This window comes from Oncorhynchus gorbuscha, linkage group LG14 (assembly GCF_021184085.1).
Source record: "Oncorhynchus gorbuscha isolate QuinsamMale2020 ecotype Even-year linkage group LG14, OgorEven_v1.0, whole genome shotgun sequence".
Classification (NCBI taxonomy): domain Eukaryota; kingdom Metazoa; phylum Chordata; class Actinopteri; order Salmoniformes; family Salmonidae; genus Oncorhynchus; species Oncorhynchus gorbuscha.
The window spans coordinates 42,328,756-42,355,532 of record NC_060186.1 but is presented as its reverse complement, the minus strand read 5'-3'; the positions used below and the strand labels follow the sequence as shown (position 1 = coordinate 42,355,532).

The 26,777-nt window shown below is 45.7% G+C and overlaps 1 pseudogene; it reads right to left on the bottom strand.

Annotated features, from left to right (window-relative positions):
- Window positions 1-434: 434 nt before the first annotated feature.
- Window positions 435-26,757, bottom strand: LOC123994949 (annotated as a pseudogene).
- Window positions 26,758-26,777: the final 20 nt, after the last annotated feature.

Here is a 26,777-nt window from a genome sequence, read left to right as displayed (position 1 = left end):
TGCAGACACAGTGGACTGATACCAGACACATTTAAATATCACGTGTAGACGCAACAAACCTTGATGAGAAAGTCATTTGATCATGTTAATCCAATCACGAAACAATCATGAAACCACATGTAAGCTCAAAGTGTAAATGAGTCTTCTCTTTATCGCTTCATCTCTGTCTCTGTGTATTAATATAAAACACTGACACCAACATCATACGTGTGGCATTGGGTCAAATGTGTTACATTTGAACAACTTCATTAACTGAGTGACTAGGATGCCATTTGGGACACAACCAAGGTATGGCAGAGAGAATGTTATCCAGCCTACATCCGGATGTTATATGTCAGTCAATAGTTTTGACTTTGGTTGCTATACTTGAACCATTTTACATAGAAAAGTATATTTTTGTGGTATACAAAGTAAAAGATGACATCAGACTTGAATAACACATGATGTTGGTACCGTCAGAATAGCCTTTATTCACTTTACAAATGGGTCTTCACCAAACAGCTCCCGGTTTATCGTATTCATTTACATAAAAAACTATCTGAATGGTCAATTATACAGTACCCTATATGTTCAGCAAGTGTCCTCAGAGTCCACAATATATAGGTTTCAGACAACTTTACATTTTTATCTCCCCAAACCGATACTGGCCAGAAATGGTAGGTATAGGTAGATGTGCAATATACTATGGCAGTTTTTTTGTTTACTTTTTGGCCACTAGGGAATGGCTAGGGGAGTACTGCAGGATATGACAGGCATTAGTATAGAGTGACATCACTGCTGAGTCATAATAGTTTGTGACACAGTCCCCTGGGCAGACTAAGATGACAATGATTCTATCGGCATGACCTAAGGTAAGCCTGTTGACTGGAATGAGCTTGTTGTCACCGTGGCTACACATACGCTGATTGGGCATGTGCTCTTTGGAATGCAGTTCTGAGATGGCAGAGGTGTATGTGTGTGTGTGAGAGAGAGAGAGTGTGTGTGTGTGTGGGGGGGGGGGGGGGGGGGGCGTTGTGGCAATGTTCTATTTTGGCTATGGGTTGGCAACAGGTGATTTGTGGCAGGATCGATGAATAGATCGAGCCATTGCTGAAATTGTCATAAAAAGGACAGACTTGTATTGGCACTAAATGTATGGTTGTTTACTGAATGAAGGTGAATTAATACATGTTTATGTTCATGACAATAGCCTATCTATTTACCGAAGGTATTGGAGACGGCTAGTTATGTATATAAAAGAGAGGCAGCTGCTACAGGTAAGGTAACTCCCCAAATAAAAGAAACCACAACATAAAGTGTCTTAATAGGGCTTTGGGACACCACAAACCAGAACAGCTTCAATGTGCCTTGGCATATATTCTACAAGTGTCTGGAACTCTATTGGAGGGATGTGACACCATTCTTAAATTAAATCATCATATCATTTTGTGTTTTGTCTCAGGCGCCGCTCCAGAATCTGCCATCCGTGTTTAATGGGCTGAGATCTGGTGACTGAGACGGCCATGGCATATGGCCTACATCGTTTTCATGCTCATTAAACCATTCAATGACAATTCGTGACCTGTGGATGGGGGTATTGTCATCCTATGGGGGGGAGGCATAGCCATGGCAGCCAAAATAATGGCTTGCCCATTATTTTTTATATATGACCCGAAGCATGATGGGATGGTAATTGCATAATTAACTCAGGAACCACACGTGTGAACCACCTGCATTCAATTGACTTTGTATCCCTCATTTACTCAAGTGTTTCCATTATTTTGGCAGGTACCTGTATGTTCCAAAAGCGACACTGCACTCTACTGGACAAATTCTAACAAAACATTTGGAAACTGGTTAGAACTTGCAAAAAATACAGCATAATAATCATCATCAAAATAAAAATCAATAAAGCACTTTTTGAAGATCTATAAAGGCATCATTCATAAGTTAATATAAAGTCAAAGTCTATGTATAGCAAAAACTAAAAGTGAATTCTCACAATGTGATGATGAGTGCTGGCAAGGCCTCAAGATGATGATGATCCCACTGGACAGTTTGGATAGTTTTGGCATGACAATGACTAGAAGAGTTGGCAAGACAGAACAAATAGATCTGGGACCAGGCGTATAGTCAGTATCTCATCAAACTGTAATACTGATAGCTGCATTTTGCAGCCTTTGACGGTTCAAAATAATACCATGGCTGGTAACATGACTACCTACATTGTTGTTCCAAACCCACCAAAAGGGGCCCACTGCACATTATCTGAGGAGCATCAACATTATCTAAGGAGCATCAACAGAGGGAGTGGGTTTGGAAACTCAAAATATCTACTTCTATGGCAGTGTTTACACAGGCTGCCCGAATATTGGCAAAAGATCTGATCTGATTGGTCAAAAGACCAATTGGTGGTAAAAAGATCATAAATGGTATGCCTTTGACAATATAGCCCAAGTCCCATGACTGAATCAGTGTTATAAATCACTGCCTGTGTGATGGTCTGAAACCCAGGTCTCCTGCACATCACATGACTGTGTTAGCCCTTTGAGCCAAAGCCTCGGCATTCATTTTGGGGACAAGTCTTCAAGTCTCAGGCAAGTCAAAGCTTCCCTTGCCAACTCAGCTATATCAGTAGATTGATATTTGGGACTTGCTCCCTCTCTCCTTCGTTATCATATGACATTGTTTACAGTTCATATTTTTCATTGCTCCAGGAGATTCCATCCCTCCTTAAAATAGTTCAGGATAAATTCTTGAACTGAAATTGTTTACCCTGATCCTTCGTGAGAGGATATACGAGGAAAAGAGGAAGTTATCAAGCAATTGGTGTAAGAAGTTGCACTTCAGGACTGGTGTGTGTACTGTATACTGCAATTGGGCAGGGGGTACAGAGAGGAGAGGAGAGGAAAGAAGGAGAGGCGGGTACACACATATTCCTGGCCCTCAATCAGACCAAAAAAAAGACACTCCTCCTGAAGCCTGAGCCCCCGTCGGCCAGGTAACCCAAAACCCGAGTAGGGGAGTTAGCGTGGGATATGGGGGAGAGGAACAATGTGGCTCTTTGTGTGGAGCTAGGCAGAGAAAACAAACCGTTTCCCCAGGAAAGAGATCAGGTTCAGGCTCCATCTCAGAAGACCACACAAGGCTGATGATTGGAGCCTAGTAGCCTACCGTCTAGTGTAGAGCCACTGAATAGGGTTGAGGAGTGGGCTCTGATAGGCTCATGGAGTATGGCAGATATCAAAGAAGGAGGTATCTCTGAAGTCCAAAGATGCTGTGAATATACTAGAAGTCTTGGGCTGCTTCCCCCATTGGACTGCTTCCTTGATTGGCACCTCGTGGTCAGAAGAAGGGCAGGGCCAATCTCCCTGGTGGCTGATTGATTGGCTGAGGAATGGATTGGAGAGAGGGCGTTGGTTCTGGTGATGTCCATAAGAGGGCAGGGCACTGCATCTGGTACCGCTGTACAGAGTAAAACAGTAAAGCAGTTCATCACATACAGAGAGAGAGAACGAGAGACGGAGAAAGAGAATAAGTGAGAGAAAGAAAGAAAAGGAGAGAGAGAGAGAAGAGAGAGACACGGAGAGGGAGAGAGTGAAAGAGAGACAGAAAGAAAAAGAGAGAGCGAGACAAAGGGGGATGAGAGAGAGAGAAAGCATTTCCATTTACATCTATACCATAGTCTTAGATCTGCCTTCCTATTATGTCAATCCTCCCTTCCTTAATCCACCCACTCAACATAAACACTGTGAGAATGAGGCTTTTAGATATGTCAACACCCAGATAACTGTCACATAGGTTATTATCAAGCCAAGAACATCTGTGCCGAACTCACACACATGCACAGGCGGATGCACACACACACACACACACACACACACACACACACACACACACACACACACACACACACACACACACACACACACACACACACACACACACACACACACACACACACACACACACACACACACACACACACACACACACACACACACACACACACACACACACACACACCAGGGACCAAGAAGCCATGGCTCTGTACTCTCTAACTCTCTATTCCCCTTGTCCCTCTCCGTTTAAGTTTCAAACGCTCTGCAAATACCCATGTGGAGGGATCTAGTTACACTTGGCAATAAAATAGCCCAAATAAAGGCATTGAAAACTGAGACGAAACCAGGCTATTTCCTGAGGTGAAATCCTCCAGTTGGCCTGTTGATTTTGTCAGAGCTAAAAGACTTAAAAGTATTTTTAAAGAGACTTTTAGTAGCGAACACAATGAAAGTGGACAGCCATATTAACCTCTGCACTGAGAGTTACTAAGTTAAAGTCAGTCGACTGTGAACGCAGACTGGGTCCCATTACACATAAGCGCTCGCGATATATGCAAACATACACACACGTTACTATACACACCCTCAGCAGACACATATACTGTATACACACGCTCACACATACGTGCGCACACACACATATGTTTGTTTTACTATCCTTTTGGGGACCCAAAAAACTATTCCCATTCAATATCCTGTTTTCCCTAACCCCTAACCCTTAACAACCTAATGCTAACCTTAACCCCTAACTCCTAACCAGTGCTTAACTAGTACATTTGGAGGTGCCGGAACAAAAAGTTAGCACGAGAGGGGGGTGACCTGGGCAGCTTTGAGGTACCGGAACACACGAGAAAGAATAAATATTCTTTATAATAAAGTATGCCGTGGATATCATCACATTTCCACTGTGACATATAGCAATATAGTAGAGGCACTTATAGAAGTTCCACACATGGGGAACATTCTTTCTAGCCTAGGGTCCGGGAAATGTTTGGCCTTGTATAAATGCATTTCATCCAATTCTACGTCATTTTACATTACTGGAGACTTTGGCATAATATTTTTTTTATTGCCACGTTCAATACAACTCAAAACTGAGAACTGGGAAATATCTGACTTCCGACTTCAGTGCGTTCAAGACAACTGTAAAATTCAGAGAAAAAATTGCTCTGACTGGGAAAATGAGTTTTGAACGGTCTTCCAACTCGGAATTCCAAGTGGGGACCTTTTCCGACCTGAAGATCACTGATGTCATGATTCCACCTCGTTTTTTTCAGAGTTCCCAGTTGTCTTGAAAGCACCATAATACTGCACAAATGATCGAAATGACAGGCTACTTTGACACTGACTGACTGATAATCTGAGATCAATGAAAATGACTTATCTTGAATCCATCAATAGCCTAGGCCTAGGTGTTTGGAGACATATTGTATGCTACAATATGAGGAGGAAATTAAAAAGGCTTTCCAGTATCATTTACTCATCCAATGACGCACAGCTCACTTGCTGGTGATGGCATATGCGCTAGTGCCAAAAGCCCCCCCCCCCCTCTCTCTCTCTCCCTTGTTCAACAATATTTGGATGTTGATCAAATATTTTGGTAACCTACAGCTGGTTATATTCCTCTTTTCGGCCGGAGCCATGTGCTTTACAAACCTGTGTTTTCCCGCGATTGTAGACTATTTAAAATATTGCGAGAGGCCAGTTTTGTCTGCATGCTGTTTGTTCACTGACAGATTTGCCACACGTTCTCAACTGTAGGCTATGCCTTGTTATTGGGCTACACTCCACAGCTAGGCTATTTTTAAAAGAAGCTATTTATCCTCTGTGGCTAAATTTGAGGCTTTCTCATGGTGTGGCAGTGACGTGTATTCATGGACGCCAAGGGAAGCGAGGCTTACCCAAAAAAATGGACCAATTAAAATATATATATATATATAAAATAATTGATCTCTTGTCTTTCTGTGTTTCATAATTTTCCTTCAATTCGCAAGAAGCTGAATATAAGTATCCGAGCGTGTGAAACAGCGGCCCTCTGTCTCTCTACTGTTTTGCCATCTATCTGATGCTGTCTGGTCCAAACAAGTATGACATTGTTGTTGCCCGTAGCATTGAAGGCAAGGGAAGCCAGCGAGCATCTGGCCTCCCTTGATAAAAATAATAATACAAAATGTGCCAATCAGCGTCTAACTAAACTGAGCCCGCTTAATTATAAATGGTCCTGGCGCAACAAAAAAAGTGTTAAGGGAAGCCAGCTTTGATTTTGGAGCATATGGTATTGACAGAAAAACTTGAATTGTGCATCTCATTGTGTTCTCGTCCTCCGGTGGCTAGCTAGCTAGCTAAAATTGGCCCTTTCCTAAATTAACCATGGATGGAGATAGGGATTTGGACTTGAGGTTTTACTTAATTCTCCGTACTGGCCAATGATTATAATGGCTATTCTGATCCAAACATTTGGATCAGAACCACCATCAGAACCACCGGAACCACTGATCCAACCACCATCCAATTCATACATTGTTGTGCCGCTGGCCTGAGAGGATGGAAGTTCAAAATGTAGCTAAATGTTGAAGACTAACGTTAACTTAAGGTTGGAAATGAATGGAAGTTAGGCTAGCGAACAAGCATTTTAGACAGGTAACCTAGGACAACAACAAATACAAGCGTGTACTGTATGACAGAGTGACAGACCGTTTCGTTAACATGAAAGAGAGAAGGATGGCATTGTTGTTTCTCCACAAGTAGGGTGAGTCAAAATGTTTATCTACTTGCACGAACGCGCATGCACGCACGCACGCACGCACGCACGCACGCACGCACGCACGCACGCACACACACACACACACACACACACACACACACACACACACACACACACAAAGAAATCAGAACCATTAAAATCCACATCGTATTTAGCTGATGTTGATTGGACTAAATTGTTTTTGGTATCTTTTAGTTTTCACTGTATTAGACAAAAGAAGAGGTGATTTGATGATGTTGAAATGTTGAAGTTGAAATGGTGCTAGAATAGTGGAGGCAGCTCCTGTTTTCTTTGTGACTTGAGGTAACTCTGTGGCTCTAAATCAATACTTGTTTTGTGGTCTGAAAATGCCAGAAACATTAACTTGACTTGACCATGCTGTAGGCAATGTAACTGTCTGTTACTGTACATGCAATATGCTTTGTTCACTGGACAGATGTTGCTATCCGGTGATAAAACAAAGGTGTGGTTGAATTTATTCTGCCACAGTGTCTTCTTATTGCCTGGGCCTTTAGGCCTCTATACCACAGTCGCAAGGCATATGAATTAACAGGTTATAGAGCAAATAACGCAATTATCACATCACATAGGTTGTAATATAGCTTTTATGGGGGGAGGGGGGGTGATTTTGGGGGGGTGATTTTTTTTTACCCACGCTCCGCTACTGTGGTGTAGTAGTTATTTCATTTATTTCTGAACAGACAGCAGTAACTCTTTAACTTTGGCAAATTGATGTCAATTTATCAGGCTCCTCCAGAACCCTTTCCTCAATAAGGAAATGATAAAGTGCAATGCTGCAGAGAAGAGAGCTGCAGGCTCTATTAGAGCAGAGAGAGAGCAGAGGGAGGGAGAGAGATCATAGAAGTGAATCTCATTCTAGTTCTGTGAAAGCCAATCATTTTTCATGCCACGAGATGTACCAGATCCGGCCAAATAGGTTCCGGTTCAAATTAAGCACTGGTCCTAACCTTAATTGTAACCCTAACCCTAATTGTCAACCTAACCTAACCACTAAGCATAAAATAGTATATTTTCTTGTGGGGACTGGGGAAACTTCCACGTGTCTGAATTTTCCTTGTTTTACTATCCTTGTGAGGACTTGTGGTCCCCACAAAGATAGTAAAACCAAAAACACACACACAAACACACACACAGGCTCCCCTTACACAGAACACCAAGCAATAAATCCGCCTGCGCAACGCTGGCAACCCTCTGTGATTTTCATGTGTATTGGTTACTAAGGAGACCGGTGGACAAATGACAACGGGTGAAGCGGGGACCTCTCTGAAAGAAGATGGTTTAATAATTCTGGCACATGGCTTTTGGGAATATATGATAAACAGTCATTGGGTTATGTGTCACTCTCTGCAAATAGCCATCTTTTTCACTTTCAGACACAATTATTAAGATGACCCTTGACCTTTTGAGGGTTTTTGAAATGGGAGGGGAGAAGGGAGGAAGTAGAGGTAACTGGAAATCAAAACCTTCTCTGTCATCATGTGTACATTAAGCCCAGGATGTAAAACGGAAAGATAAGCACATAATCACACAGCTCTGGGTGGCAAAAGGACCATTTGAATGAACAATTAGAAAAGGGTCAACTGGAGACGGATCTGATTTGTCGAAAGTAAGGAGGGTTCCAATCTGATTGGTCGTTAGGGTTGCTCCTTGAATGTACTTTATGTCTTCCATAGAACATCTGGTTGGCAGGAAGAAGCTGTGAAGTGAGAGAAGGGAATAAGATAGGAGAGGAGAGGAGAGGAGAGGAGAGGAGAGGAGAGGAGAGGAGAGGAGAGGAGAGGAGAGGAGAGGAGAGGAGAGGAGAGGAGAGGAGAGGAGAGGAGAGGAGAGGAGAGGAGAGGAGAGGAGAGGAGAGGAGAGAGTAGATAAATGGAGAGAAGAGAAAGAGAGGAGAGAAAAGGGGAGAGGAGGTGGAGAAGAATAGAGGACGGGAGTGGAGAAGGAGAGGATAAGAAAGAATAGGGGAGATGAGGAGAGAAGAAGAGAGGACGGGAGTGGAGAAGGAGAGGATAAGAAAGAATAGGGGAGATGAGGAGAGAAGAAGAGAGGATGGGAGTGGAGAAGGAGAGGATAAGAAAGAATAGGGGAGATGAGGAGAGAAGAAGAGAGGACGGGAGTGGAGAAGAAAGAATAGGGGAGATGAGGAGAGAAGAAGAGAGGACGGGAGTGGAGAAGGAGAGGATAAGAAAGAATAGGGGAGATGAGGAGAGAAGAGAACTAAATTAGACGAGAAGAGATGATTGCTCAGCACTAAACTCCTACATTGGAGTGAGACCGAGCGACGGCGCCAGGGCCAGTATTGCATGTCAGTGTCGTTGTGACACACGTAACCGGATCGTTCCGGTTCTGCTGCTCAGTATTCTAATGAAGCCCCAGAGCTCTATCACTGAGGGCTGGCTCTCATTTTCACAGCACACACACACAGACACAGGCTCTCATATTCACAGCGCCTTCGAGTCTGCTGATCGCCACCGTCTCCAAGGTAACGCCAGAAAGAGGGCTGGATTGGAAGAGTGGTGGTTCATGGGATAAAAGATTATCACACAGTGTGGAACTTTGGCAGTACCCAATCCTTTGGGTGAGCTGCTCGATCACCCTTGATCAATCGACCTCACCCATGGACACTGAATAATGGGGCCTGAGCTAGAGCGGTGTTAGTGAGACAAGGGTGGATCCCGAAGGGACTTGGGCCGGGTCTTTTTACAAAAATGTCCATAGACTCTGAATGGTTTGAGCTACAAACTATTAAAATAAAGCTGAGATTCTCACAAACACGCACATGTAACATGTGTTGCTCCATGACACTCTATAGACTCTCACAAGCGACAAAGAGTCGTTAGAAAGTAAGTGGTTCTTCCATATTGAAGTTCATAGGAAATCCCAGGACAGTGTTTATAATACTGTAATAAGCTCACATATTTTCTGTCACAAACTCCACACAGTTGTTACTGACTAGTAGGATGTTCATTTCCCACTGTTCAACCCATTTCTGTACTTACAGCATTCATATAAATTCAATTTTCTCAGGTTTTTCCTTTGGCGGACCTTGCATTTTTACATTTAATTTGTCAATCAAATTGTTTTCTGTTCTACTTGTAGCCCCGATTGTCCTGAAAAGAAAAAGGTCAAACAATTCATTGTGAGGCTAAATATAAAGGCTGAACAATCAGATAAATGAAGGTCAGATAAATTAAAAGCCGATTTTTGCTGGGGTCTCGGGACTGATAGGGTTCATGAGTGCTTGTTTCCTTTGAAATGTAGTTTGCTTGAACAGACTAAAATGAATAGCTTGAGTTAAAAAAAACATTGCATGTTACCTTCACCCTGGTGGTACAGTGGTCTAATACCGTGAGTAAAGTAAGATAAGAGCATAGGTTTGAATCTCACTGATGCTGTGCTACAATAAAGGTTCTGACCAGAACCTCTCTGCAACCTAAACATGTACACAGAACAGGTGAGATCTTCTCAGAATGTTTTAAAAACCTTCAGTTTTACTGATCAGGAAGTGTATGACTTTGGAACCAAATGTACTAGCTCGGTTCTCAAAATGTATTTGAATCAACCATGTTTGATTAGAGCTTGCCTGGTGCAATGGAGCCAATGGGATATTCCCAAAAGCACACACAAGGTTACACAATATGCGCATGGCCACGAAACAGAATGGCGCCAAAGAGAGAGAATCCCAGTAATTTGGCACTCCCCACAGCTCTAGGATTACAGCGAGGCCAAGGGAAGGAGCAGAGAAGAGAGACAATGAGAGTCACTTTGAAAAGAGATCACCTCAACATGCAGGGTCTGTTACAGTGACAACGCTTTGTTTGGATGTTGGACTGTTTTATATGGGGATCTGTCAGGGCACGCGAGTGTATGTGTGTGTGATTGATTGTTGGTGATAGATTTAAGCAGTTAATTGTATACCTTCTTCAAATGTTATTTCATCTATATGGAAGTTCCTTCATATCCTTCATATAATCTTCACCTGTATTACGTCTTCCTCATTCAGATTCCTCTAGGTATCCTAACATCTCCATGACCCGCCCCCCCCCCCCCCCAACAACAACATATGTGATAGTGCCCCAAAAGCCTGTGTAACAAGCAACACCCACCTCCCTCTTCTACTTGTTCTGATCTCGGATGCGGAGGCACCGTCTCTTCTGAGCAGGCTCTATGTCCCCAGGTCCAGCCACACTTGGTGGGCTCCAGAGGGCGCCCTTGTCCCTGAGCTTGGGCAGAAGGAGTGTGGTGTGGGTGGTGGCTGGGAAAATGCCCGTCCTGGTAGGGGTAGGGGTGGGGGTGGGCAGGGCATAGGCGTGGTCCTCATCGAGGATGTGGGCTTCCTTAGGGTCGCCACTGGGCGAGGGCTCCTCTGATTGGCTAGTGGGGAGGGGAGGGAACTGGCCCTGGTCCCTCCCCTGGACCTGGCCATTGGAGCAGCTGTTCTCTTTGACTGCCTCCAGCTCGCTGAGGACAGAGTCAGGGCCAAGGAGCGGGGCCTCTCTCTTGGACTGGGAGGAGTCTGGGCTGGGAGCAGGGTCGGGGGATGATGACGTAGTCGTTCGGTTAGGGATGTCTGGGGACATCGGGGGGGAGGAGGTGGCGGCATCACAGGGAGGGCTGCGGCATCCCCCTCTGGTCATTGGTGGAGTGTGCGAGGGGAGTTGTGTGTTTGGGCTCTGGGGGAAGGAAATGTCGTGAAGGTGAAGGGGGGACTGGGATGGTGGAGGGGTGGGTTTGATAATGTCATGGTGGTGGTTGTGGTGGTCCACTCTGGCATCCAATACCCTGGTGCTTTGCCCCGTTCTGGACTCCCGTTTACCCGACAGGTCCACCATTCCATGGGGGTTGAGCTCCAGCTTGACTGGGGTCCTCTGGAGCACTCTATGAATGAGCTGTCTCTCTGGCTGCTGCTGCTGGCCCAGCTTAAAGTCTAACAGTGCCTCAATCACTGAGGTGGAAGAAGGGGAAGCATCGTAGCAAGCCCTGGGGGAGGACGCTGCACTGTGGGGGGTCGACATGGGCGACGGAGCCTGCCTCTCAGATTTAACCCAATCTGTGATATCCCTTTTGGGGTGGTCGGAGGGCGTTGGTAGACCCTGGTTGGTGGTTGTACTTAATCTGCTTAGCACAGAGCTCCCGGGAGAGGGCAGCTTGACACCACTGGAGCACCTCCTCTCCATCCCATCTGGCACTGGCTGGATAACCCCACTGGGGGAGATCCCTAGGGGGTCTGAGGGGGAAGCCTTAGGGGGCATGGGTATGGGTATAGGAATGGGGATGGGGACGGGGATGGGTACAATAATGGGGTAGGGAACCAGGACCATGGGCTGAGGGAAGAAGGGGCCTAGGGACGGCCATCTCCCGAAGTTCATCATAGAGGGCATGGGCACAGGGCCACGGGGCCCCATCATTGGGGGAGAGTGCAGGCCAGGGAAGTAGGCCCCCGGGTATGGGTGCATTCTAGGTGGGTTCATGGAGGAGGTTGAGGGGGCTGGAGGTGGGGGGAGTGAGGGGTGGACCGGTTGATGGGGCTGGAAGGGGGCCAGGGTGGCACCTGTGGGGATTGGCGATGGGGCTCGTCAGGCCTTGGGCGTGGAGGGGGGGCCGGATGAAGGGCAGCGGGATCTGAGGAATTGCTTGGTGGTGTTGGTGGTGCTCCATGGAGGGGCGAGGAGGAGGAGGGGGGACGGAGTGGTGGTTTGCCACCTCTGGGGGTGGCAACGGTGGCAGGACATGCCTCTCCAGGTGTCTCAGCCCAGAGACGGGGGCCTTGGAGGACGAGGACGACGCCTCAGATGGTGACACAGTCCTTGGCATGGGCCCTTTGGGTGACCTGGTCCTCCCCCGAACGACTCCCGCGCCATTGTTCCACGATTCGGGGGTCAGGAGTTTCTGGTTCTGACCCCCTCCGTTGGACTCAGTTCTCCCATCCTGGGTGGGTCTTCCTGGGCCTGGGCTGGAGCTGATGAGAGCTGCCCTGGCCTCTCTGTAGAACACGTCCATCTTGTACTGGTTCAAGCACTTACTACTGCAGAACTGGAGCCGTTCTGCGCCTGCGCCGAAGTCCAGGTACTCTTTGGTGTGGCGGACGTGTTTGCACCAATTGCACACCTGAGGTACAGGCGAGAGTGACTGTGGAGAATTACTAAAGTGTCACGTGAAAAGGGAAAACCAATTATTTGAATGTGGAATGTATTGTATAATATTTAAATAGAGTGATTTTGTTTTTCCATCTCAATATGACTAAAAGGCCCTTAATTGTTTCCGCACAAAAACATTTAATCAGTCTATACTGGACAAGGAGTGACTTCAACATTTGGGATGAATTCTCCATGTAAGGCAATCTTCCCTATATAGCATGTGTTCAATTTCATGCTCAAATCATATTAAATTCATTGTGTTCTTTTTTTAAATGATTTGGGCATTAAATGTAATATATTCTAAACACGAAAGATTAATTTGCATGGGGAATTGGTCCCAAAATGCTAATGTGGCTAATTGTTGGCTATGACTACTTTAACAAAACCTAATGTGGATTGCAGCCTCTCCTTGTCCATAGCCTAATTTAAGGTAACAAATATCTATATATGGAAAACAGCCAAACTATCAATTTAAGGGGCAGTTTCCCAGTCACAGATTAAGCCTACTCCTAGTCTAAGGCTTAATCTGTGTCCTGGAAACTGCCCCTAAGTGTTTGAAGTAGGTGTATATCTCTTAAAGACAAACATGCTTGACTTCATTAGTACACTTTAAGCAAAAACATTTTAGTTATGTTTAGTAATGTATTTCCATGATGTCGATTATGTTCTGTTCTTACTCTGGCCCCACTGCTGTTCATCTTCATCACCAGTCGGGGTGAGTCGTCGGCATGGGTGTGTTGGGGGGATTGCTCACCTCCATTGAGATCTTCATCCCGGGCCTGACGGACAGGGGCAAAGCCACATCATTATACACTTATAACAAACTGTCAAGAGCTCGGTCATGTTCTTGGGCACCAAACAAACAAACAAACAAACGGATTGATTTGTCAAATCAAAATAAAAAAAATTATCTCCATTTGCTAAATGTTTTAAAACGTTGTGAACACGTCCCAGGATTGAGTTAAAGTTGTTTTAGAGTACAGCCTGGATTCAGTTGAACCCTTATGGGATTTTAAGCACCAAGCTTTGATGAGGTAGCATTTGCTTTAAGTCATCATGGATGGCTCTCGTGGTCATTAAAGCAAACTTACATAACCAATTCCAAAATAACCACTGCAAGATTCGCCTCGTCATAGGGGTTCAATGTAACAGAGTACATTGACCTGTGGGCTTTGAGGTCACTGAAACAAAGGGAACATTTTGGAAAGTCTTGATAAGATAAAGTAGATGACATACATAAAACCCTTATATTATTGTCAATGGTCCGGCTGTAATAATATTGGGCATTCCTCCCGATTCATGTAAGCTGATCCTGTGTGGATCTGCGAGCAGTGAGCACCCCCCTTCACTGTGACCCACTGAGTCGTGTTGAGTTACGAAACACGAGGCAGCTGCAGGTAAGGTATGCGCTGAAACTGGACACCTTGCCCCTAGGGCCCCTGCCCTTCTTCCTCGGTGAGACAAGCAGGGACAAGCCAATGGCCACGGTTCCATCCCCACCTCCACCAACCCAAAAAATGGAGGGTTTGTTGCAGCCTGGTAGATAGGCAGTAGACGATTCCCTCTTTCCCCCTGTCAGTTGTTGTGTGACTATAACCTAGCGCTGCATAAACAACAGAAATGTTGAATGGGGATAGCCTTGCCTGACACCCCCATGCCTCTAAGAGGAGGTATCCATGTCTTGGATGGAGGGTGAAAAATGGTGGTAATGTGTATGGGAGAGAAGCAGTGTATGGACACTACTCCCCTGTCCTCCCGAACCAAGCCGCATTTTTGACTGGCCCTTTCTCCATTAAGGCGAAACTGATACTAAGGGCTTTATTGAAACGGTATCACAGAAGTTCAGCATTACAGCATGACTGAAATTTAACGGCAATGTTCACAAGTTAGCTGAGACTGTATTCCTGGTAAACGATGCATACCTTTACATTTCTATCACCCAATATGTAATGCTTCAGCGATACAGATTGAATAGAGCCCTAACTGTCCTTTGCAAACTTTGACCCCTTCCCACGCTCCAAACACTGGCCTGTCTATTAGAAACCAGCATGTGTGTGTGGGTGTCTGTGTATTTTGTTTGTATTTTATTAGTGTCCCCATTAGCTGTTGCGAAAGCAGCAGCTACTCTTCCTGCGGTCCAAACAAAAAATGAAACATGACATAACACAGAACATTAATGGAGAGGAACAGCTCAAGGACAGAACTACATCAATTTAACAAAGGCACACGTAGTCTACGTATGAATACATACACACAAACCAGCTTTGTCAAATATGGGAGAGGCGTTGTGCCTGGGATCGAACCAGGGTCTGTAGTGACACCTCCAGCACTGAGATGCAGTACCTTAGACAGCTGCGCCACTAGGATACAGTATATAATACTTTCTTGAATTTGTTCTGGATTTGGGGACTGTGAAAAGACCCCTGGGGGCATGTCTGGTGGGGTAAGCGTGTGTGTCAGAGCTCTGTTTACTATCCGAACAATTTGGGATTTTCAACGCATTAATGTTTCTTTTAAAAAGAAGAAGTGATGCAGTTAGTCTCTCCTCAACTCTTAGCCAAGAGAGACAAGCATTCATAGTATATTTATATTAGCCCTCTGATTACATTGAAGAACAAGACATGACGCTCTGCTCTGGAACAGCTGCAGCTTAACTAGGTCTTTCCTTGCAGCACTCGACCACACGACTAGACATTATCTTAGGCAAGAGAGACTGGCATGCATAGTATTTATATTAGCCCTCTGATTAAAATGAAGAGCAAGTGTGCTGCTCTGTTCTGGGCCAGATGCAGCTTAACCTTGCAGCACTTGACCACACGACTGGACAATAATCAAGATAAAACAAAACTAGAGCTTGCAGGACTTGCTTTCTGGAGTGTGGTGTCAAAAAAGCAGAGAATCTCTTTGTTACGGACAGACCTCTCCCTATTTTTTGACCATGACAGTTTACAATCTAAGGTAACACCAAGTAATTTAGTCTCCTCAACTTGTTCAACAGCCACACCATTCATTGCCAGATTCAGCTGAGGTCTAGAACTTAGGGAATCACTTGTACCACATACAATGCTCTTAGTTTTAAAGATGTTCAGGACCAGTTTATTTTTGGCCACCCATTTAAAAACAGACTGCAACTGTTTGTTAATGGTTTCAGTGACTTCATTAGGTGTGGTTGCTGATGCGTATATCAGCATACATGGACACACATGCTTTGTTTAACCTCTCTTGGGTAAGGGGCAGTATTTTCACCTCCGGATGAAAAGTGTGCCCAAAGCAAACTGCCTGTTACTCAGGCCCTGAAGCTAGGATATAATTGGTATATTTGAATAGAAAACACTCTATTAGTATTAGAAACAGTTTATTCCTTCTTACATTTTTTCAATTATTTACGTTTTAGTGTACCTGAGGTTGGATTAGGAATGCTATTTGAAATGTTTGGACCAAGTTTACAGGTAACTTATTAGATACATTTTAGGCATGTTAGGACTGCAGCTCGCAGACTTTTCAGGAGATGACAATGATCCTGAACTCTCTGTCCTGATAGGAGCAGACTACTACTGGCAGATAGTATCAGGCAGAGTGGAGCGACTGACGGAGAAGCTAGTTGCTTTAGAGAGCACCTTTGGATGGTCGGTGCAGGGACCCGTGTCCATGTCAATTGTCGCCGAGACAACCTGCATGTTCATCCCACCAAGCAACTGCATGCATTCTGGGAGCTTGAGTCTTTGGGTATTCTAAGCGAGAAAACACATAACTCAGAGGAAAACGAGGCTCTACAAAGGTTTGAGGAAACAACCACCTTCAAAGCTGGGCGATACCACGTGGAGTTGCCATGGAAACGAGAAATGCCAGAACTCCAAGACAACTATAGAATCGCCAAGAAACGGTTTGAAGGTCTGAAGAAAAGACTGAAGAAGGATGTGACGTTGTACAGCAGATACAATGAAGTAGTAGAACACTACTTACAACAAGATATGGCAGAGGACGTGCCCAAGGACAACGCATCAAGTGCAGACAACGTAAAATACTACTTACATCACCATGCAGTGCTCCGAGAAGGTAAGGTGACAACAAAACTGAGAGTGGTGTTTGATGCCTCGTCCCATGAAGATGGCTGTCCATCTCTCAATGACTGTCTACTCACAGGACCGAACCTGAATCCGGATCTGCTCAGCGTTCTGATAAAGTTCAGACTACATGAGATCGCATTCATGGCAGACATCAAGAATGCTTTCCTGCAGATATACCTACTAGAGAGAGACAGAGACGCCGTGAGATTTCTATGGATAACTGGCCCACCAAGGGGAGAAAATGAAGAGGAGCTGCGTGTGCTGAGGATGAAAAGAGTGGTATTTGGAGCTTCCCCAAGTCCATTTTTGCTGGCAGCTACAATCAGGAAGCACCTGAAACAATATGAAACAGAACAACCAGAAGTTGTAGAGATACTGAGAGAGTCACTCTACGTAGATGACTTCATTGCAAGTTCACGCAATGTTGAAGAGGCTTACCTTGTGACAACAACTGCAATGCGAATGCTGTCGATTGCAGGCATGGACCTCTGCAAATGGATGACCAATTCTCCTGAATTGAAAACAAAATGGGAGGAGAGTACGACAACTGACCACCCGTTGACGTTACAAACACAAGGATTAGTGCTGAAGGTTTTAGGTTTAGTATGGAGGCCGGAAACAGATGACTTTGTGTTTGACCTCAGGCCGTTACTGAGCATTCTAAGGCAAAAGGAAAACACAAAGAGTAGTGTTCTGCAGTCGTCTGCATGTATCTTCGACCCTCTTGGTTTCTTAACTCCCTTCACCATTAGGATCAAGTGCATGTTCCAGGAAATGTGGGAGAGGGGACTCAGCTGGGACGAAGAATTACCATCTGATCTGACACGAGAATGGCAACAGTGGTGTTCAGAACTACCCCCGTTACACCAGCTCACCATACCAAGGTGGTACAGAACAGACATGCGGCCACAGAATAACCACACCCTGAAACTACAAGTGTTCTGTGATTCAAGTGAAATGGCTTACAGTGCAGTAGCTTACTTGCAAGGTGAGTCACAAGACAGGGAAACAACAAGTCTAGTTGCATCCAAGTCCATGGTAGCCCCACTTATGAAAATGACACTGCCACGCCTGGAGCTCATGGGATCTGTGATTGGAGCGAGACTAGCAAACAACTTGATGACCACACTGAATATGGAAGAAAAACAGATCAAAATGTGGACAGACTCGATGATCGTGCTGCATTGGATTTGCAGCTCAGCTCAGAAATGGAAACAGTTTGTTGTGAACAGAGTGACCCCGAGATCCAGTCCTTGACCAATCCAGAGTCATGGTCACATATTGAAGGGAAAACTAATCCAGCTGACCTCCCTACAAGGTGACAAACTGTTCGAAACTTGACACAGCGAGCTATGGTGGAATGGAGCCAGAATTCTGAGATCACCCAATCAGTCCGAAGAGACTGATGAAAACAAGGTTCCGGATGAGGTGAATATAGAACTCAAGTCCAGTTGCCAGGTTACTGTACAACTCACAGCAAACAGCACAGACAGCACTGACCCTGTGTTGGAGCTTGAAAGGTACAGCAAACTGAAAAGAGTGTTCAGAGTCACCGCCTGGATAAAGAGATTCATAGCCAATGCTCGCACAACCGTAAAGATGCAAGGTGAACTGACTGCTGACGAACTGTTCGATGCAGAAAAGTACTGGATTAAGGTAACACAACAACAGAGTTTCAGACAGGAGATCAAACTACTGACGGCAGGAAAAAAAACTAAACAATGACTGTAAAATTGGAGAATTGAAACCTTTCCTGGACGAACACGAACTACTCAGTGTAGGAGGAAGACTGCAACAGTCCAACTTCACATTCAGAGAGCAGCACCCATGGGTTCTGCCCAATAAGTACAGATACTCAGAAATGCTGATACAGTACCACCATGAGAAGGTGATGCATTCTGGAGCAAGTGACACTCAGCACCCAACGTTAAACAAGCGGGAAATGAGACGCAGATGGAAGTACAGGCAGAGACTTGTGACCAGTTTCTGGAACAGTTGGCGAAGAGACTACTTGCTGGATCTAAAGTCAGCACACCGCTGTGACACACCACAGCCCACCCCACTGAAGGCGGGTGACGTTGTACTCATTGGAGAAGATAACACACCCGACTGTGGCCCGTCGTTGGAGGTTCCGGACTGTGGCCCGTTGTTGGAGGTTCTGGACTGTGGCCCATCGTTGTAGGTTCCGGTCTGTGAACCGTCACCGGACGCTCTGGACTGGGTACTGTCGCTGGACTCTCTGGACTGGGTACTGTCGCCGGACGCTCTGGACTGGCGAGGCACACTGTAGGCCTGGTGCGTGGTGCCGGCACTGGTGGTACCGGGCTAGGGACACGCACCTCAGGACGAGTGCGGGGAAGAGGAACAGGGTGTACTGGACTCTGGAGGCGCACGGGAAGCCTGGTGCGTGGTGTTGGCACTGGTGATACTGGGCTGGTGACACGCACCTCAGGGCGAGTGTGGGGAGCAGGCACAGGACGTACTGGACTGTGGAGGCGCATTGGAGGTCTCCCTCCTGTCCGGAGCTGCCAGAGTCTCCCTCCTGTCCGGAGCTGCCAGAGCCGCCCTCCTGCCCGGAGCTGCCAGAGCCGCCCTCCTCCCCGGAGCTGCCAGAGCCGCCCTTCTGCCCGGAGCTGCCAGAGCCACCCTCCTGCCCGGAGCTGCCAGAGCCGCCCTCCTGTCCGGAGCTGCCTGAGCCACCCATCACTCCGAAGCTGCCTGAGCCACCCATCACTCCGGAGCTGCCGGAGTCGCTCTTCACTCCGGCACTGCCGGAGTCTCCCGCCTGTCCGGCGCTGCCGGAGTCTCCCATCTATTCAGGGCCCGCTGCAAGGGTCCCCAATCCGAGGTCGGCGGCGAGGTTCGCCGCTCCAATGGCGCCACTTAAGTGGGCCAAGACTATGGTGGAGTGGGGTCCACGTCCCGCGCCGCCACAGCGGACAGATGCCCACCCAGACCCTCCCCTATGGGTTTAGGTTTTGCGGAGTCCGCACCTTTGGGAAGGGGGGGAGGTACTGTCACGCCCTGACCTTAGTTCCTTTTTTATGTCTCTATTTTAGTTTGGTCAGGGCGTGAGTTGGGGTGGGCATTCTATTTGTTCTATGTTTTTGTATTTCTGAGTTTGGCCTGCTATGGTTCCCAATCAGAGGCAGCTGTTTATCATAGTCTCTGATTGAGAACTATACATAGGCAGCCTGTTTTCCCACTATGATTTGTGGGTAGTTGTTTTCTGTTTTGTATTGCTGCACCTTACAGGACAGTTTAATTTTCGTTTCACTCTCTTTGTTATTTTGTTTTGTGTTTCTGTTCTAATAAATATAACTTGAACACTTACCGCGCATTGGTCCGATCCATCTCATTCCTCATTAGAAGAGGAAGACAATCGTTACATAATATATAAATGTTATCTGATGTTAGTAAGTTATTAATTTCATCAACCATATTCCTAAGACTACATACAGTGCATTCGGAAAGTATTCAAGCCCATTGACCTTTTCCACATTTTCTTACATTACAGCCTTATTCTAAAATGGATCTACACACAATGCCCCATAATGATAAAGTGATTACAGGTTTTTAGGAATTTTTGCAAATGTATTAAAAGTAAAAAAATGAAAAAATGATTTTACATAAGTAATCAGACCATTTGCTATTAGACTCAAAGGTGTTTCTACAACTTGATTGGAGTCCACCTGTTGTAAACTCAATTGATTGGACATGATTTGGAAAGGCACACACCTGTGTATATAACGTCCCACAGTTTTAAAAACCCACAGAATAAAAACCAAGCTGTGAGTTTGAAGAAATTGTCCGTAGAGCTCCAAGACAGGATTGTGTCAATGCACAGATCTGGGGAAGGGTACAAAAACATTTTTTCAGCAAGAAAATAGTGGCTACCATCATTCTTAAATGTAGTAAGTTTGGAACCACCAATACTCTTCCTAGAGCTGGCCGCCTGGCCAAACTGAGGAATCGGGGAGAAGGGCCTTGGTCAGGGAGGTGACCAAGAACCCAATGGTTACTCTGACAGAGCTCCAGAGTTCCTTTGTGGAGATGGGAGAACTTTCCAGAAGTTCAACCATCTCTGCAGCACTCCACCAATCAGGCCTTTATGGTAGTGTGGCCAGACGGAAGCCACTCCTCAGTGAAATGCACATGAAAGCCACTTGGAGTTTGCCAAAGGGCACCTACAGGACTTTCAGACCATGAGAAACAAGATTCTCTGGTCTGATGAAACCAAGATTGAACTCCTTGGCCTGAATGCCAAGCGTCACGTCTGGGGGAAACATGACACCATCCCTACGGTGACGCATGGTGGTGGCAGCATCATGCTGTGGGTATGTTTTTCAGCGGCAGGGACTGGGAGACTAGTCAGGATCGAGCAAAAGATGACTGGAGCAAAGTACAGAGAGATCCTTGATGAAAACCTGCTCCAGAGCACTCAGGACCTCGGACTGGGGAGAAGATTCACCTTCAAACAGGACAATGGCCCTAAGCACACAGCCAAGACAACGCAGGAGTGGCTTCGGGACAAGTCTCTGAATGTCCTTGATTGGCCCCGCCAGAGCCCAGACTTGAACCCAATCGAACATCTCTGGAGACACCTGAAAATAGATGTGCACCGACACTCCTCATCCAACCTGACAGAACTTGAGAGGATCTGCAGGTGTGCCAAACTTGTAGCGTCATACCCAAGAAGACTTGAGGCTGTAATGACTGCCAAAGGTGCTTCAACAAAGTAGAGTAAAGGGTCTGAATACTTATGTAAAGTGACACTTCAGTTTTTTTTTTTTTTATAACTTTGCAAAAATGTCTAAAAACCTGTTTTTGCTTTGCCATTAATGGGGTATTGTGTGTAGATTGATGAGGGAGAAAAACAACTATTTAATCAATTTTAGAATAAGGCTGTAACATAACAATATGTGGAAAAAGTCAAAGGGTCTAAGTACTTTCCGAATGCACTATATATTCATGTGGGCTATTTTCAGCCCTTTCCTGGGTAGCTTGTGTGTGTGTTGTGTGTGTGTGTGTTACCTGTGTTGTGCTTGGATAAAACCCTTCACACATGCATGCACCCACACACTCTCTTTAAGTTCTTGATTTTTTTTATCAATACAATGGTATAGATAAAGATGACCTCACTGAGGAAAACAGTGGTATTCCATTTCCGAGGGTTTGTTTACCTGCCAGAAATCTCACCATTAAAGTGTGTGAGTGTGTATGTGTGTGTGTCTGTGTGTGCATGCTTATCTTTATTTCCATCTGAACTTCGTCAGTTTTGTCAGACCTAAAATTGTCCATTGATTCCTAGTTGAATCAAGGTTGAATCCCTCACCTTGTTGCGTTTGAAGTAGGCCCGTCGGCAGGCGGCGAAGCACTTCTCACTACAGAAGCTCTTCAGCTCGGTGCCCATACAGAGAGAGTAGCGCTTCACCCCCTCCTTCTGACACCACACACACACTATCTGCACATTCTGCACGTCTTCCACTGTGGACAGAGCCAAAGGAGAGAGGAATCAACATCAACATGCGAAGTGTGATTGATGATGATGATGATGACCATGTTAAGAGCATGTGAGTGTTTCAGCTGTATGAAATAATTGAAGGCTATATGTGGTCGTGATGATGATGATGATGGTGACCTGAAGACTAGGCTTTAGCTCAGCGGCTAGCAAGCTTTTATGATGTGCAGGAGACCCGGGTTCTAACCCAGTTGTTGTGTGTGTGTGTGCATGTGTGATGTTTGCCCTACCTGCAGATGGCTTTATAAGGGGGACAATTACAGGAGCGCTCTTATGCTCCTTAGGGCTGGTCAAAGTGGAGGAGCTGGGGAAGGAAGAGGAAGTGGAAGAGGGGACGCTGGATGATTCTCTCTCTCCACTCCTCATGGCCAGTGCAGAGGGGCTGACTTTCAAGCTCTTGGGCTTCGGCACTGAGTTTTCTGGAAGGTACAGGATATGTATGGTCACTTTACGAGAGCCCATTTATGTTCTAACATAGGTATGGAGTGATATAAGTGACTAAATAAATGTAATCTGCATTCAAAATGTTGAGCTTTTGGGGGCACTAATATCACTCCATATAAACAAATAATGAATATGCAGCCCAAAGGACGTTGACAAAATAAAGATCATTTAAAAAATGTATTTAACCTTTATTTAACTAGGCAAGACAGTTAAACAACAAATTCTTATTTACAATGACGGCCTACCAAAAGGCAAAAGGCCTCCTGCAGGGAAGGGTCTGGGATTAAAAATACAAATAAATAAAAAATATATAGGACAAAACACCCATCAAGACAAGAGAGACAACACAACACTAGATAAAGAGAGACCTAAGACAACAATGGCACTGAACATTTTATAAAGAGACAAATCCAGCCATACAGGGATAATAAGTGAAACATAAGAATGGTGAATTAAGTTGCAAGTATGTCTAGCAAATGTTTAAAGTGATTCTGTCTTTATTGAAAAACCTGTATGCTCTGTTATTGGGTTACCCGTGAATTCTGTCTGACCTCTGTTAACTATGCTACCTGTGTTTTAGATACCTGGGCCTTGTTCAGTTGGCAGAAAAGTTTTGAAAGGGAGTGAAACGGGAAGATACTACCTGAACTAATGATCTTGGGTTGTGTTCAGTAGGCAGAAATAATTTTGAAACGGTAAGGTGCCACCCGAACTTGTTCAATTAAAACACAGATTTCCACTATCTGTTGCAAAACGTTTTGCTACGATGTGCCCTACTGAACGGGACCCTCGCCTTTTCTCACCTTTAAGGACGGAGACATGCTGCTGGCGTCTCTCTCGGTTGGGGTAGTTCCGTATCTCGGTTGCCTCGTTGTCCCTGAGCTCCACCTTGTCATAGCCGTACCAGCCTAGGAGCTCATTCATGGTGCTCTCTGCAAACGTCTAGAGGGAGAAAAGGAAAATAAATCACTGAGCAACATTATAGGATATGTCAGTCAGGTGACATGGCGGGTGACGGGGCAACTGAAACACTGCATGCTAATGCTAAGCCAATATGAACTTCAGTTTTGAGTGACCTTACATCTGAGGTTTGTGAGTGGAACTTTTTCATTCCACTCTTTAAATGTAACCAGAGCTTCCACTCCCGAATCAATGTGCTGGATTCTTTTGACTTCCAGACCAGCCCTGCCTGGATGAAATGAATAGGGGAACACAGAGGCGTACAGTATGACTCTTTTTCCATGATGTATTCCAGTTTGTTTACTCTTGCTAAATCAGAGACGGAAAAGTTTTTCAACCTAATACTATTGTGAAATCTATGAATCATCATTTGTTTGTCTCTTTTAATTGAGGGGGGAAAAAAGACACACAGAGAAGAAAACAAAGTGTTCTTAGCAGATGGGTTGAGAATTGAACGTCCAGGCTTTTAAATATATTTATTAAGACCATGTTTTCAAAAGCAGCACAAAGGTCTAGCCCTGTCTCTTCATCCGCCCACCTCTCCGCCACTGTGGCTTTGGGGGCGAGCGGGGATTGGAGCAGAAACACGATCTGGAATGGGCAGAAATCAGAGCGGGACACCCTACACCGCCTCTAGGTCCCATGGTTCTGGGAAATGACCCGCTCCTCTCCCCTCAACTCTCCTGAGCGTCCAGCACTCTCCAGTCCCTCTCTGTGTGTCCCCTCCCTCCTCTCCCCTGCCCTCTCCTCTCTCTGCTTCTCCTTGGCCCCCTCCCGGCACCTTCCAGCCCTGATACCCGACACTGCACTCTCAGGTTTCAACCTTTTCCAGTGTGGACAGCCTGCCTGTGGGAGTGTTGTACCAGGCCTGTAGTACTGACTGCACATTCTTTCCCCCTGCTTTCCTCCAACTGACTGACCTCTGCTCCGGACCAGGGCCTCAAAGAAATGGAGCTCTGTGTGTATGTGTGTTTCTCTGTCTATCTGTCTATCTGTGTGTGTGTGTGTGTGTGTGTGTGTGTGTGTGTGTGTGTGTGTGTGTGTGTGTGTGTGTGTGTGTGTGTGTGTGTGTGTGTGTGTGTGTGTGTGTGTGTGTGTGTGTGTGTGTGTGTGTGTGTGTGTGTGTGTGTGTGTGTGTGTGTGTGTGTGCGCATGTGTGTGTGTGTGCGCATGTGTGTGTGTGCACATGTGTGTGTGTGCACATGTGTGTGCACACAGAGGTATCATATCCAGCTAAATATGCCTAATGATGATTAGTCAAGTATTTGGTGTCCGTGTGCTACGGTCTGACGTGGAGGGAGTGGGTCAGACTATGGTGTTGAAATAGATCCTTTAGCTGACACAACACTGGACAGGACCGGACCAGATCAGCCTGCAGACAGAATGCCCCAGAAACAACTGTGTCTGTCTATCTTTTTGTCTGTCTTTCTTTCTTTCCCTCCCCTTCTCTATTTCATAATGCGACCCTTATACAACTGGCCTTCAAGTCCAACAGCCCCAGTTCATTACCGCGCATAACCTTATACTGTAGATCCAGTACATGTCTGAGAATCACAAACTAGTAGTCTGTCAGTGCTGCCTGCCATGGACTAGCCCAGTCTACGTCAATGATTACATCAGGGCCAGTCCTCCTATATTACATTTAAGTGTCGTTTTGTCTCACTATTTTCTCATTAGGCAGAGACAGGCGTCTTTTCTTTCCCCTCCCCATGCTTTACTTCCCACAATGTTGTTTTTGTTTCTTCTTGGCAGTTCAGACAAACATCTGCTTTGTGAGAGTGACAAGCCATATCCCAAACCACAGAGAGAGCCCCAGCCAAAGGCAACAACCCAGGGCCGACCCCCAGATCCAGCCCAGATCCAGGCCAGGCTGACTTATATCAAGCCCGGATAGCATTTCGCATGTTTTGATTAAAATTAGTTAAGTTGTAATTCTACACCCCTCCCTGCATATCAAAGCTACAATCCAAACCACTCATGCAAAAAGACCACATTTCTTCTCTCACGAAAAGACCAGAATATAAACCCAAACTCCTTTTTTTTTTTTGTCCTTTGGAGGGGGAGCTCATGGATATTCCTTGGATATTCCTTGGATACTCCTTTTACTCACAAGTCTCAAATGTCCTAAGCGGATAGTCTCAAGTGACCAGTGTTACTCAGTTTGTTTGGCCAAATGCCTTCCATTTTATAAAGTTAGATTGTAATAGACTATCCTACTACAACAAGTGCGAGCACAGCCGAAGCAGGGAAGAGGTTATGTGTTCTTGCTGTCTGGTGGTGACGCACATCTGGAACACCACTGGACATTGCGCGCGGCCACAGCTGGACTGACATGGCGTCACTAAAGAAGGGCTACAATTCAGTGTGCACGATATCAAATAGCCTATTGGGTAGCATAGGATTGACACTTTGATTAAACACACACTTTTCTATCCTCCCGGAAAAGTACATTTCCAGAAAGTTGGTTTATTATGGCAAGGCCAGGTAATCTAAAATAGCTGACTTATTTCACCAATATGGGACTGATGTTACACAATTGTTTTATCACTTTTATTTCGTCAGTATTCAATAATATAATGGCATTAAATTATAAAACAACTTTAAATGGAGGTGCGCTAATCATTTCACTGAAACAAATCAAAGTTTGCGTCGCTTCTATGCCTCTTGAACTGTGATTTTTACGCACGGCACTCTCCCCCACTGAATCAAACTGCAGCCAAAACATTTCCTCTCACCTTCATCTCTTGGTTGATCTCTCTCTTGACGGGGTGCGCAGGTTTCCTACTGCGTTTATTTTCCGGTGGTCTCCCTTTTTCCATCTCTGGCATAGTTCTGATTTTCTCCGTGTCACTTCTTTGGCGGGCTTCACTCGGGTCTAGTCGAGGTGCGGCGTCAGAGAGCGAAAGCTGTCACTCTCGGTGACAGCGGCTGTCATGCCCAGACGTTTGCGTCCGTCATCTGAGGGCTCCTTCCATTGACTCTCCACTGAACATGCGTGTTGGGCGCTGTGGCCTGCTGCTGCCGTGGTACCGCCGCCAACGA